Raw genomic sequence first — 15,525 nt, 5'->3', positions numbered from 1 at the left:
GATACTATAATGTAAAGAAACTAAAGAGCAGAATAATATCCCCACAGACATGAAAGCATATCAGAAGCACATGCTTAAAAAAACCTCTTGAAAACTCCAAAGTACTATTTCAAAGTTAGCTAAAAAGCAATAAGAAAATGATGCAAAACATTAAGGAACAACACAAATTAGTATCAGATAAACTAAAAAATGTGGTGAAAATCCTTGAGAATTAGAAGTAAAAGAAAAAAATCATGTTGGAAATGAGGAAAAAACTAAAATAACAGAAGAGCAAATAAACACAAGTCTTAAAGCCTTTGAGGAAATCTTAAATTTAACCTTAAGTTAAAGGAAAGAGCATTTTTAAAGCTGAAAAGAGCTGAAGAAGGAGATAAAAAGGATTTGAGAGATAATGACAAATATTGAAGGTTTGCAAAGAAGATCCAGTGTATGAGTAATTGGAATCCCTAAAGAAGAAAACAAAAGCAAAAGAAGAAAAAAATGAATACTACAAACTATATTATTTTTAAAGTTCCTGAAACCTTAAAAAAAAGAATCTAAACATTGAAAGAAAACACTGCGTATTATTGGCTGAAAACAACCGACATTAAGACATCCTAGTGAAATCACTGGATGACTTTTTTAAAAAGAAAGAAAAAATTGGGCACTTAAACCCATATGACTGCCCTTTGTGCATTTGAAAGTGGCTATTATTGCTGTCACATGCATCTCATGTTTCAACTTGCTTCCTCTGGCAACAAAAATTTTGGAAATGCTTGGAAAATGTTTACAATATTTTTTCTATATGTTTCTATATGTTGCTCCACTTATTTTTTACATGTAATCGCTAATATACAACCAATATAATATTAGATGCCAGTTATACCTCAATTAAAAATTAATTAAAAATGCAATTGTTATTTAATATGCACATTGTAATTTATATAATATATTATATAATAATGTGCATAATTTATTTATGTACAGTCTAAGCTCCCATTTATTGTGGTAAAATTATAATAATGTTACAAGTAATAATACTAGATATTACTTATTATTGCATATATTATGCTAAGGGTCTTATATTTATAAATCTCTAAGCCTCATATAAACCATTAAAAAGAGATGAGTGCTGGGGCTGGCCCCGTGACCGAGTGGTTGAGTTCGCGCGCTCCGCTGCAGACGGCCCAGTGTTTCGTTGGTTCGAATCCTGGGCGCTGCCATGGCACTGCTCATCAAACCACGCTGAGGCGGTGTCCCACATGCCACAACTAGAAGGACCCACAACGAAGAATATACAACTATGTACTGGGGAGCTTTGGGAAGAAAAAGGAAAAAAATAAATAAAATCTTTAAAAAAAGAGAGAGATGAGTGTTATAGCACAGATGGCTGACTATTCACCATAATTCATGTTCCCAGCTCCATAGAAGAGGTTTGTGACTGGTAAGTAATTGCACAGTTTAGGATTACCTTTTCCATGCTCTCTTGCATCTGAGTGTGGCCATATGACTACTAGTCACAATAGAAAGTGATAGGTGCCTTTTAAGCCAAGGCTTTTAAGAACTGGATGTGCCTTTTACATACCTTCCCTCCTGTTCCACCAACTGGCTGCACACAGTCCCCAGGGAATGGAGAGGCCAAGATGGAGGAAGCCTGAGCCAGGCTTGGGAGGAAGTTGCCGGCCTATGAGAACACTTGTCTTGGACCATAATGTGAGCAAGAAATACATTCCAATTTATTAACCCATTGAGAAAATTTAAAAAGAAGGATTCTTAATAGAGAAAATAGTTATCATCTAGTGGATGTAAAGCCACATAAGAAATTCATTAGAATAATGAAAAATCAGGGAAAAATTGTTGGGCTGGGTGTGTTTTGGCAAACAGTATAGTCGCATTAGAATTTGTTTAGGAAAGGTATAAACAAAAGGAACCAGATGGACTAAAAATTATTGAGGATGTTGGCAAAACCAAATCAAAAGAAAGCTGAGGTTATAAATATGTTTATAGTGACTAATCCAAATGTAAAAGTAAAGAGATTGTTGGGGGAAAAAACAGCTTGTAATGACAGAAAATTATGCAAGAGAAATATTGTTTATAAGAAATTATAGAAGTACAAGAAGGAAAAAGCAAAATAAAACTTTTTTTTTTTTAAAGATTTTATTTTTTCCTTTTTCTCCCCAAAGCCCCCCGGTACATAGTTGTGTATTCTTCATTGTGGGTTCCTCTAGTTGTGGCATGTGGGACGCTGCCTCAGCGTTGTCTGACGAGCAGTGCCATGTCCGCACCCAGGATTCGAACCGACGAAACACTGGGCCGCCTGCAGCGGAGCACGCGAACTTAACCACTCGGCCACGGGGCCAGCCCCAAAATAAAACATTTTAAAAAACTAAACAATCATATTTTGGGATTTAATTTTTTTTTGTTTACCAATTCTAAAATCTATTTAGCAGAATATATTTAGGGTAATTGAAAATTTAGTGTATATCTATTTTTAAGATGAAATGATATATGGTGTTTCAGTGGGACAAATAAGTAGCCAGAGATTATGAGAGAGAAATTTGTTTCCATTAAGTCTGGTTAATAGGTGGAATTGACTATCAGTGCTTTTAAGGGAGTGAGCTTAAAACAAAATCAGAAGGACTTTCCTCGTTGTGACTTCTTGGTGAACTTTAATGAGAATATGGGAGCTCCAGGGGACAACACATCTGTCTCATTCATTGTTTTTATCCCCAAGGACACACACAATGCTTCATAAATATTGTCGAATAAAGAGTCTCATCTCAAATAATCCAAGTGGAACTTCAATAAACGAAAGCATGAAATGCTAGAAAGGTGAAGTTAGCAGGAAACTTAAGGAAAAATCAAATGCAGTGGTTCACAACTTTTTGCATTGTGTGTCTCACCAAAAGAGAAATAAAAGCCCATTTTCCTGAAAAAACATTTGTATGCTTGAAAATATAAACAATTCTTTAAATTGCAACATTGATGTTATAGGATTTGATGTATTCAGACATTTTTAATGTAAATTTTATTGCAATATTATGGTTGAGTCATTCACAGTGTGTTTTAAATGCATAAAATTAAAATAATGGCATTGATAAAAGAATATTGCCCTTAAAAAGTTATTGGCATATATTTATCAGTTAAGGCTGGCTGGAGGTTATAGGCTCATACTAGGTAAAGAATCGGTGTTTGTCCACTTTCTCATTTTATACATGAAAACGTGGATAACAAGAGATAGGAAGTGATTTGCTTAAGACCTTGGTATTTGATGGTAACAGAACCAGGAACCAGTAAAATGCAGCAGAAAGAGTACAGGGCAAATGGGCAGACCTTGTGTAAATTCTAGCTTTTAACTTACTAACTTTGTGACTTTTGGTCAATTCCTCAAACTTTCAATCAGGAATTGAAACTGAATTTGCTGACTCCCAAACGACCTTTATCTGCTCAATGTTAAAAGCACTATTTTTAAAAATAGTCATTAATGTCAGCCAAAAATTATATAAATAACAAGATTTATTGGAAGTATTCAATCTCCCACCCCTACCTTCTTGTATTTATTGGAGGGGTTCATTTATCCCCCATCCCTACTCTCTTTTCTTAAGCAAGTGTTGGTGAGTTATCTAAATTGAAAGAGGACGGGAAAAACAAGTGATCTAAATAATTCATAAACCATGTTATCCAGCCCTGGATATAATACCATCGATTGTGCAATAAAAACAGTCATCTTTATAGGTTCTAATTGGTCTATCTCAGACATCTTGCTTTTTTATTTCTTTTTCTCATTTGTAAAATGTTGTAAACATTGGAGTTCCCACCAGGACTATAACCTGGCTCACATAATATCAGTAAAATGGTTATCAGTACTTCTGTATCACGGGATGAATGTCTGGCACTCTCAACTAAGCTTTTGTAGAAATTGCAAGAATCTTGTAAAGGACAGTAATGAACATTACTAGAGGCTCTAAGTAAGGATGATTAAACACTGATATTGGTCAATTATAACATTGTATGAAAACATAATTATAATTGCATCTGTAATACCGCTACAATTGATTTTCTATAGCAAATATTCTTTACCTTTTATTTTCCTGCCATATTGATGCTAAATTGTTCCCCTTCTCAGGATCATAATTATGTTTTCTATTGCAATTTCTGAATTGATTTGACAAGAGATAGTATGTATCATAAATTCCAAAATAAATGGATCAAGTTTCTCAAATATGAAAAAGATACACCATTATGGATATCCATTTTTCAACATAGTACCTTAAATAAGTAAAAAGTTTGCTATCTTCCTTTTAAATTTTTTTCTAAAACTTTTAATTTAAACCTACAAAAATTAACATATCATGAAATACCAGTCAAACATTACAGGTCTGTTTTTGCCATGATTCGATTGATAAACGTTACTCTAAATCGTTGGATGAATAGTGTCCACTCGTGGATTAGATGGCATAAATCATTGTATTGGGTTGTTTTCTAACCTTGTGATTAAATGCGGATTCAAGCACACAATCCCTTCAGGGTAGAAAATAGCTCCCTATTCACCACTCCTAAGGTCATGGCTAATTAGAGCTCAACTTGCCAACTTTTCTTTGACCTCACTTAGAAACACATTGATGCTTCAGATACAAGTAACTTGGTGAGAACAACCTCTCAAGGAACACAGCCAGTCTTACTGTTGTACAGAGCTGCACTAACTCACATTTGACTTTTATTAGAACATTTATGACCAGAGCAGCATTATCTTGTCTTTTAACCAAGTCACTGCGCAACAGCAAGCTGGCCTGTTGGCACCCTCACTGCAAAATTACTTTTCCCTGGAGTAAATTGCCTGTCTAATGGCAAATTATTACTCTATGTTTGTAGAAAACATGAGTTGTGGCAATGTGGTTCAAAAAATCAAGAGATAGTGCCAAATGTAGTATCAACATGATATTGTGAACTAAGGCTAATGCTAAAGATGACTGGAATCTTCTCAGGTTGTATCATGGAAAATCAGACAAAACTAAAGCTCCTATTTGTGCAATGCAATCTGTTAGATGCTCTTAATATCACAGAGGATAAACACCCATCCCAGGTTGCCCTCTGCCGTCCTAGTTCATGTCTGTTGTCTGATATAATGGTTAATGGTTCTCTCATTCACTCTCAAAAGTGTCCTAATTTGGCTAATGTCATATGGTCACCCTATGTATAATCATATTTGCCAGCTTATCATATATGTGGAAATAAAGAAAATAAAAATTTTAAAGTCCAAATAGCCACATATGAATTCAATAATCATAAAATGAGCATCAAAGTTATGATCAATGCTGAATAAAGGGTGCAGTTGGGTACAGTAAAATTCTTAAGAAAGAGAGATTAATCAGGGGGAATTTCATTAAAAAGGTAGTGTTTGAGCAGAGTCTTGAAAGAGTGCTATGCTGTGCCTAAGCAAAGAGGAAGAGGACATGACATTTCACATGGAAAAGAGGTATTATGATTTTACAGAAGCACTGAATCAAGAAAGGGCAAGATGAATTCAACTATATATTGCTATCTATGGACAAGTATTAGGAGTGACTTTAACGTAGTTGGAGGTTAGATGTGATGGGCTTTGAAGAACTAACTTTGAAGTCTGGGCTTCATTCTGTAGGCAGTGAGAATCCATGATGTTATAAAGAAGTAGAAGTTGACAATAGTGGTGGGGATGTGGGCTGGAGAAAGCTGGAAGAAGAGTAAAAGAACCCCCAGAAGAGAGTTATAAGGCTCTATCAGTAATTCATGTGTGAGGTGATAGCTGAGAGCTGAATTTGGGTATTGATAGAAGGAGTGGAATGGGGCTAATTCAAGAGCCACATGAAGGAAGAAGATAGAACTTAGCAGTTTTGTGTGCTTAAAGCTTTGCATCTGGAATTGCTTTCAATTAATTATCTTTGATTCTCGCTACTCACCAGTGAGGTCCATAAATGTGGGCATTATTTTATTCCTGTTTTACAGATAAGATAACTGAGATTCCAGGAAATTAAGCAATTTCCAAAAGTCCTATAGCTAATTAGTGGTAAAGGTGGGGAGGATGCCCTGGTTCTTTGCACTGAATATGTGGAATGAAGAGGAAAGATGCAAAGGTAATTCCAAAGTACAAAATCTGAGCAACTTGGAAATTAAATTTTCTAGTGACAGAATTATCAACATCAGAAAGCAAAGTTAGTTTAAGAAGGAAAATGAAGGGGTGGATTTTAAGCAGGTTTGTTTTGAGCAATTAACAAACATTTGGTTCTATTCAAGACATCCGTAAAACATTTGGTCCACATCAAAAGGTGCTTGATATTTGGTCCTGTCCAAAACAAGACATTTGGTCATAAGACATTTGGTCCATGCCAAAAGATCCTTGACATTTGGTCCTTCCAAAATGTCCATGAGCATATTTGGCCCATGCCAAATGGTTTTGGACAGGACTAAATATCAAAGACCTTTTGGTGTGGACCCAATGTCTCCACGGACATTTTGGACAGGACCAAATATGACCAGATATCAAGGAGCTTTTGGTGTGGACCAAATGTCTTATGGACCAAATGTTTGATGGATGTTTTGGACAGGACCAAATGTCAAGGACTTTTTTGGTATAGACCAAATGTCTGATGGATGTTTTGGACAGGACCAAATGTCAAGGACCTTTTGGTGTAGACCAAATGTCTTATGGACCAATTGTCTGATGGATGTTTTGGACAGGACCAAATGTCAAGGACCTTTTTGGTGTAGACCAAATGTCTTATGGACCAGATGTCTAATGGATGTTTTGGACTGGACCAAATAGCAAGGACCTTTTGACGTGGACCAAATGTCTTATGGGCAATTTTGGACAAAACCAAGCGTCCTGCAAGGGATTGGAGCTAATGGTCGAATCTCAATTGGGCCTCTCCAAAAAAGCAACTGAAGAAAAGGAATGGATTAAGTTTAAGCAGTCGGATGAGAAAATAATGGAAGTTACAATAATGAAAGTGGAAACCCAAGAGAATAAAGAAGAATGTTATGGAGAAGAGAGAGATTAGAGCACTCATGACTAAACCTTAGAACATGCTAACATTTAGTGTTTATAAACCTGGAAAAGAGACAAGCTTAAGAGGAAAATAAAATAGAGATGCAAGGGAATATGCCATCATAGGAAGCCAGAAAAAAGGAGAGGCTCAGGGATGAAGGGGAGGCAGCAGTGTCAAGTGCTCTAGAGAAGTCCCAGAAAAAGAGAAAAATGGTACTAACTTGACAATGAGAACATTTGTAACCTGTGAGAATGCAGTTTCAAGGGAGGGAAGAGGCACCAGATTGAAGAGGGTAAAAAATGGTTTTGTAATGTCAAGGCAACAGATTCAGTCAGACATTCAAGAGAGATTTAGTACTGAGGATACAAAGAAACATCAAATAAAGGGTTTTTCTGATGTTGAGTGCAGGTATAAGGAAAAGAAACATGAAAGGAGTTTTTTAAGGTGCGTGAGAAGGAGGAAGGAATGAAGTAACTTCATAGCAGAGACAGGATTGAGTAGGAGAAGCAGTTAACTGTGCAACAGAAGAAGATCTTTTTATTTCAGAGACGAAAGGATGAGTAGATATAAAGGCATCAATGAAGACAGTAGGGGAAGGATTGGAATCTTCTTAATGGCTGAATCTTCTCAGTAAAAATGGATGATGAAATTCAAGATTGAGGGAGGGCAGCATGGGACTGGATGAGTTTTGGTGTATCCTAAGGATTTAATAAGAGAAGAGTGAATGAATCACTGACTTCCCAGTTGAAAGAGTGATTCTGTGGTGCTGGGTTAACTTGAATATGTGACTTTTTCTGCAGTGGTTGGGACTGCTTAGGGCCTAGAATTGAAAATTTAGAAGATGAGGATTTATGACGAGGATGGGAGAGCTTATCTGGGATTTATTGTCATATAGATGAGGGAAGAGAAACTAAGTTGAGAGAAGTGGCCCACCATGGAATTCAGGCTGACAGGAAGTTAAGTGAAGTCTGTGTGAATTGTGGAGATTAATGAGAGGCAATGCTCCATAATCTAAAGGATTTAGAGGCTGTATAGTGCCACGAGATGGCCAGGCCTTGGAGATGGCTGTTTTGAGATGGTAGAATGAGCAATATAGAAGAGATGGAAGTAGATATCTTCAAAATGATCCAGGAGGAACCTTGAGGAAGAGCATGTTGAAGTCGGTGAAGTTGCTAGAGGGGATAAAGTAGAGGAGGAAAAAAACTAAAGCTCACAAAACCAGTGGCTGAGGTTTTCTAAAGACCTAGAATAAGTCCTGCGAAGAGCATCAGGGCTACAATGATGAGGAATTTCATTCTGTCCTTCGTCTTTATATTCAATCTGCCCAAGAAATCATCTCTGATGACTCAAATCCGAATGGAGTCTCTTTCCTCGAAACTCATAGCATTTATTGTCAAATACTTTCAGCGGATACTTGATTTTATACTGAGCAATGAAATCTCTTGTCTGTGCATTTTTACTTGTATTATTGGTTAGTTCCTGTTCAAGTGTCTGTATGCAAATATCTTATTTTCCCTAAACATACCTAAAATGCCTTATCTTCAGCACTGTGTTTTATGTATAGACTCTTTAAGAGTAACATTATTGTCTTACTGAATGCAGTTATCGCTGCATGAATGTGCTAATAATCACTATCACCAGTCATTCTCATTTTGGGTAGCAAAGTAGCCAATAATGGACTCAAGTCAAAAGGGGAAAAAAGAAAGCCAAGAAGATAGCTTGTCACTCAAGAATCTGGTTGCTGTGCTCCATGTGGGGCATAAACTATAGAGTAAGATCTATGTAAGTCAACGCAAACACTTACTGTGAGTCTCCTTGCTTATGCCATTTTGCTAGACATGGTAGATCAATGGGGGACCAAGGGCAGGGCATTGGGAGCAGTCTGTCCAGCTGCTGGTCATAAGGGCATGTGTCGTTTGTAGAAAATGGTAAAATTATAATAAAACCGACTAAATTAAATTTTTATTATCACTATGTGCCAGAAATTCTAAATGGTGTTAAAAGCTTTTGCTGATCTAAGTTCTAAAGAGTTGATTCAGTTACTGTTGAGTGTTACCAACATAATATATATGTAAACTTCAACTTTGCACAGTTTTATTACTTATCCTTTTGTAAACATTGTCTTCTTCCTGGAGATTAATTCAGAGAACTCCCAGTTACACACTTGGCCCCTGACAGCAGACTCAGCTGCATGCATGCGTTTAGAGACTGAGTTCATAAGAGTCTGGAGTCCTTTGTACTTGTGTGGGTTCAGCGGGTCACCAACCTGTATAATACTACGTAGATCCGTGTTAAAGCAGTAGATTCAGAACAAAGGGTGATAGCATTGTGGTTGTAAAGACAAAGAAACAGACCTTGAACTACTTCAATTCTATTATTGCAAAGTGCAAATCATTCTCTGAGCCTTGTGGAGCTCACTCATTTGGCAGTATTCCTTCATGTGTCTTTTTTCCCTTTTTTCAAAACTTCGTTAATTCATTCTATTTCCCCTTTTTGTATGGGAATATTTATTGGCAATTTTTCTTTTTTTTTACTGACATAGTTACATCTATCAAGCTCCAAACAGGAAGATTTTCACCATCTGCATTTCTTTTCTGGCCATTATTATTATTCATTTCTTTTCATGATTATTACCGAAAATAATGTTGTCTTATGGAGGAGGCGGATGTTATAAAAAGGATCTACTCCAGATGTCAGATATCTTTGGTACACCACTGCTGTGGCTGTTTCAGAGTTGAACAGGATATGACACTTGACCCCAAGGACATATACATAGAGCAGGACATATACATACACCATACGTATGCAACCATATACACAGCCACAATGTGTGCCACAGTGTAATGAGAGATATAGATAAATAAAAGGATATGTCTGAGACAACACAGGAGGGTGAAGAGTGACTTCTCACCTATAACTGGGACTCCAGAAAGCTTTCTTGGAAATAATTTGAAATGGATAGTGTTTGTATAAGTCAGGATGATAAAGTGGCATCTCAGGTTGGGGGAATACCACAGGCAAAAACTATGGGATGGAGAAGGAACTGAGAGAAGTACGGTTTGACAGTGGTTCTCAGCCCTCACTGGGCATCTGACTGCCCTGAAGAGCTTTTTAAAAATACGCTTGCCTGGACCCCAGCCAGAGATTCTGCTCGGTGGACTGAGGGAGGCCTCGACGTCAATACTTTGTTTTTAGTCTCTTCAGGTGATTTTATTTTTAGTCAGGTCTGAGAACCACCAGGCTGTGAAAGAAAATAATGGACATTAAGTGTTTGAAATGTATTGAAATGAAACATGAGATATTTCTTCCCATATTAAAGAGTTTGTACTTATTTAGCAGCCAATGGAGAATCACTTCACTTTTATTTTAAGAGTACTTTAGTTTTCAGAAGATCATAGGAATAATGTGATGGTTTTGTTAATCTCGCTATATAGCTGTTCTCTATATGCTTTGGGGCAACATTCATCTTGGACACGTACCAACTATGTTATATTAACTAATTCTTCAGGATCACCCATCAGACAGTTCTAGAATGGAGGTAACGTGCCAATGGCAAGTAGGTAGTGTAGGTTGGAGAAGAGGTGGCTGCGGGACACTTGGACAGCTGCCACAGGAGGAAGAGCAACCGAAATCGGATGAGCAGAGAATGTGTGAAAGAACACCCAGGCCTTGCTTCACACAACAGTTATTTCTTGGAATCTTGGCCACCAGAAGATGGACAAATCAATTTGAGTTACTCTTTTTAAGGAAAAAGTGGCCTAAAATTCATGAAGCAAAGAGGCACAGCCACAAACAGGAGTGGTTTATTTTAATTAGATTGCAAGTTTTACTGGCCAGGGCCTAAAGCCATAGTGTTCCACTATAGGTAGGGTTGCCAAATAAAATTCAGGACACCCAGGTAAATTTGAATTTCAAATTAAAAAAATGAGTAATTTTTTACTATAAGTGTGTCTCATGAAGGAGTTTTAAAAAAATTACTTGTTGTTTACCTGAAATTCAAACTTAACTAGTGCCCTGTCTATCTATTTGCTAAATCTTGCAACCCAGACTTACAACTGTTAAGACTGAAATAACATTCAACACAAAATAAGGAGAATAGAGAATAATTTGTATTTGGAAGTATGAAAAGGAAGAAAACTCTCTTCCACTGAACAGTCAAACTTTATCAAAGCTAAATATAGGAAGGCTGCCCCTGCTGAATGTACGTTCAATTCCCACAAAGGTCCGCTGGAGACCCAAGGAAGGTCAAAGTTCAGTATTTTTTCTTCCACTCACTTTTAAAGAATGCTCCTGTATGAAGAGACCTTAGAGAATCATAGCCTTCACTATTCAAAGTGTGTTGTGTGGACCAGCAGCATCAGCACCACCCAGGCACCTGATAGGATGCAGAAACCAGGCCCTCCCCCAGACCCAGTGAATCAGAATCTGCGTCTTAACAAGGCCCCCTGGGATCTCCATGCAAATCAAGTTTGAGAAATGCAAATCGAGTTCTGTTTAGTTTCTAAACACATACTCTGGGAAGGTATAGTACCCATGGGCTCCCTCAGGGCTCAGAGTGGGTACGCAGGGGTCCCTTCATCACAATGAAGGGAGACCTACTCTGTGTGATCCTGTTTAGGCTTCCAGGTAAGATCTCGTTGGAACAAAAGGTTTGTGACTTAAAATTTTTTTAATTGAAAAAGAAAAGAAAAGAAGCTTGAAAAACAATAATCCAGTTCATTTCATTTTCCAAATGGGAAGAGTGAGTAACAAAGAAAACACGTGACTTTGCCTGAGTCCTGTGGTGGGAAATGACAGGACTGTGATGCTGTCCAAGCCTCATAATCCCAGCATCTTTCCACTTCGCTGCTGTGCACTGAAGAACACAGCACCAAACACCAGATATTTCGGAACAACTGCTTGTCAAGTGCCATCAAGCACCACAGGTGTCTTCTAGCTGGGCCTTGAATTTCAAAATCAACTCCTTTCGTGCTCATGCCTCGTAACTTCCTTCAAGGGCTCATCCAATCCACAGAAAGCGCTATTTGCTTTGCTCTCCGAGCTTGAAGAGGTCTCCAGCTGCAGGTTGTGTACGCTGCTAACTGAGAGTACCCTGCAGGTTTGTTTGTGGATATTTCAGCTAATTATCTTGCCACAGACCATTGAGACAGATCTGGATGACTGTGCAATTAATAGTGCCGAAGAAGTAATTAGGGAGAATACCCGCACGCACGGCCCCCCCAGTGCTGACACATCAGTGTGAGCATTTCCTTCTGAATGTGATTAATTACATAAATAATTCTCAGAAATGAAATTAGAGATCACCCACGCATCACACCCGGTAATGTTTTAAGGCATTACTGCCTGAATCTGTGTAATGAATTAACACGACAGTCTGGTTTGAATTTTTCAATTTTCAGCAGCCATCCTGCTCTGTTAGCAAGTGACCCTGTGGCCCCTATCAGTTTCTGTAACAGTTTGAATGAGTCATTCTGAAAAGAACACAGATTTGAAAATATCTGAGCCTCGAGAAAGAAGTGTACACACTGGATTGTGACCCATCACGCTTCATGGCAGAGCCAGACATGATGACCAGGTTTCTAGATCCCTTTGTCCACTAGATAGATGCCTCATGTTAGAGCACCAGCATGAAAGATTTTCCCACGAGAACTAAATATTCAACCATTCTGTTACAGTCATAGTACTGCCCCATTATTTTCATTTGTAAGGAAATCTTTGAGCAACTGCTGGTTGACATACAAAAGCAATTTCAGTTAGAACTGATTTACATAGATTTCCCTTAAACTTAGGAATCCTAAAAGTTAGTGGAGAAAGACAGGAGGGACGATGATGAGAAGAACCACAAAACGGAGGAGTTTTTAAAATCATTCTTTTTTTTCCCCCAGTGTTAAAGTCAATTATTTTACGCAGTCAAGTACAAGGATTCTACAGTTTTAGAAGACAAACCCTTAGCTATCATTTTACAAATGAGGAAACTAAGGCCCAGAGAAAGCAACTGATGTATTTAAGATCATATCATTGATTTGTGATATGTGAAAGTGTTCTAGAAAGGAAGCAGATTGGTACTAACTAGAAGAAAGTAATTGGTAAAGCTGTTACTCTTGTTCAACATTTTCAGGGCTAACATTGAGATATCAACAAATTGTAAACGAATGTGAAATCAGATCAAATTTTCTAAACCCCAGTTGCATGGTATTTGTTAGATCTCATTATAAGTTTTCAGATATTATTATGGAAAATGTCTTTTCTTTTAATCTAGTCAAAAACTGTAGGGGTAGGCATAAATTTTTTAGTTTTGCACAAATAAGATAGTTTTCTTGAATAATTTCGTAGCTGGATTATACCTATTCTATTTTGTTCATCTTTAGAAAGTTTATTTGAAATCTATATTAAATCTTACCTCCATGTATTTTCCTCACCTTTCCAACCTACACTGACAATCTCTTTCCCCTGAAATGTTTTTTTCTCCCATATGAATGAGAAACCATGTTCTATACCTTTCTTTGGTCGTATGTCCTTCAACATATGACCCAATAATTCCACTTCTGAGGATTTATAAAAGGAACTAATCAGAGATATATACCCATCAGGTTAGCAGGACAGATATTTATTGTAACACTATTTATATTGTCAAAAAAATTGGAAAAAGTCTCAAAAACAAATTGACTATATAAATCATGAGTTAGTTATAAGTAGTTTACTCTAGAGACTTTTAAAATAATTTTGTAGAGGAATAGTTCATGAATTTTTGTTACTCAGTGTTTACTTAAGTGGAGAAAAAGGGAATTCATAAAACAGTATGTGCGATGATTTAATGTTTCTAGAAATGCATGTAAGTGATGTAGTGGTGAGATCTCTAGTAATTTTATATGTTGTTGGGGTACTTCTATTTTTTTCCTACAAAGAATAGTAACAAAATCAAGAGAAATTTTCTTTAAGGTTATGTAATTAATTCAGAAAATAAGTTAGTATTGTGTTAACAGAAGAGGCTTCACTTCCGTCATTTTTGAGGACCTCTGTGATGAGCCTGCAGAGGACATGGTAAACATTACCAATAATCCTGCAATCTTTTCACCTAAGACAGAGAATTATTGACTTAGTATTTCTGATTTATTAATAGGATACTGATGTTGTTGGTAATGTTATATTTTTAAGACTGAAATAAAAATAGAACCATGTTCACAAATTTCGGGTGACTTATACGCAAACCACTAAATTTTTAAGAACTAATTTCTATATCACGGACAATTAACTTTGGAAGTAGTTAGACCTCATTTTAAATCTTGGCTCTGCCAGTTGCTAGCTTTACAGCTTTGTGCAAAATATAAATGATTGAGTTGTGCATATTAAATGAGATCATATATGTAAATCACTTAGTACAAAGCATGAAATACGATTCAAAGCTTAATAAAATATAACCTTCACAAGCATCATCATCAACATTCTCATCATCTGCATTCCTTTTTAATGAAAAGTCACCTATCCCACAATATCTTTACATGCTGGGTCGTAAATTAGTGCTAGTTCACAAGGCTATACTTGCCAGCCAGACCTTATAAACGTGGAGATTCAGAGCAAAGACTTAGTGGTGCTACTTGACTCAGAGAAGGACTAGGGCAGTTATGGATCCGGAAGTCCAGTTGTGAAGTCTCTGAAACCAGAGTGGAAGTCATAAATAATGAGTACAGCAGCATATTGGTGTTGTCCCACAAACAGGAGTGACCATGAGTAAGAGTATCTATCTCCCTGGAGATGCTTACTACATTTCCATTGATGGTGATTTTTAGTTCCAAAAAGGACACACTATTTTTCTATTTAGCCCTCTCTTAGTTTTAACTTCTTCTTTTGGAAAATAAGGACAGTTCCATTTCACTTACCTCATGGGACTTATTCAGCTAATAAAAGTAAAGCATTCTGACCACATAACGTTATATAGACAGCACGTAATATAATTAGTAGGCAGAACGCAGTTACCTTGATTGGTATTTTTCCAGAAAGTAGAGTAGATACTCATTCCTACTTGATGTAAAAACTCTTCTATGGCCATTAATCATTGACAGGGAAATATAATTGGCAAATCTAGAAAGCTGCCAAATGCTGGTATATCTACACTGATATTTAACATTTTTCACATTAAAATTCTTTAGATAGAAATAAACTTCCTTCAATATTTCTTGTCTTATTTACTGTAAAATTGCAGGCAGTCTGATAAATGGAGTAATAGTTTCTAGTGTCACTGTGGCTGGGAAATGCATTTGAGTGTCTTCTGCTACTATAACTTAATAATTCATTTCAGCACTTCTACGTGTAAATCGCAAAAGGTTTGACGGACAGAGTGCTGGGAAGAAATGCGCTCTTTTTGTCAATACAAATAACTTGTATTTTAGGACTGTGTGCAAAAAAAAAATGTCCACATGTACAGTTACTGAGTTCATAGGCTCGAGATTGTCCACACCCTGTGATGTTGGGTTCAGTTTTCAGGGCATGACATCTGTTAATTTTCAAGCCGAAAAAGTTATATATG

General features: G+C 36.8%; 1 protein-coding gene across 2 annotated transcripts in view; it reads left to right on the top strand.

Moving 5' to 3' along the window:
* PLXDC2 (plexin domain containing 2) overlaps nt 1–15,525 on the top strand; it is a 412,323-nt gene that overhangs the window by 388,818 nt on the left and 7,980 nt on the right. The window lies entirely within an intron of this gene.

Source organism: Equus przewalskii, chromosome 30 (assembly GCF_037783145.1).
Source record: "Equus przewalskii isolate Varuska chromosome 30, EquPr2, whole genome shotgun sequence".
Lineage (NCBI taxonomy): Eukaryota > Metazoa > Chordata > Mammalia > Perissodactyla > Equidae > Equus > Equus przewalskii.
The sequence above is the reverse complement of the archived record's forward strand: the minus strand, read 5'-3'. Positions and strand labels throughout refer to the sequence as shown.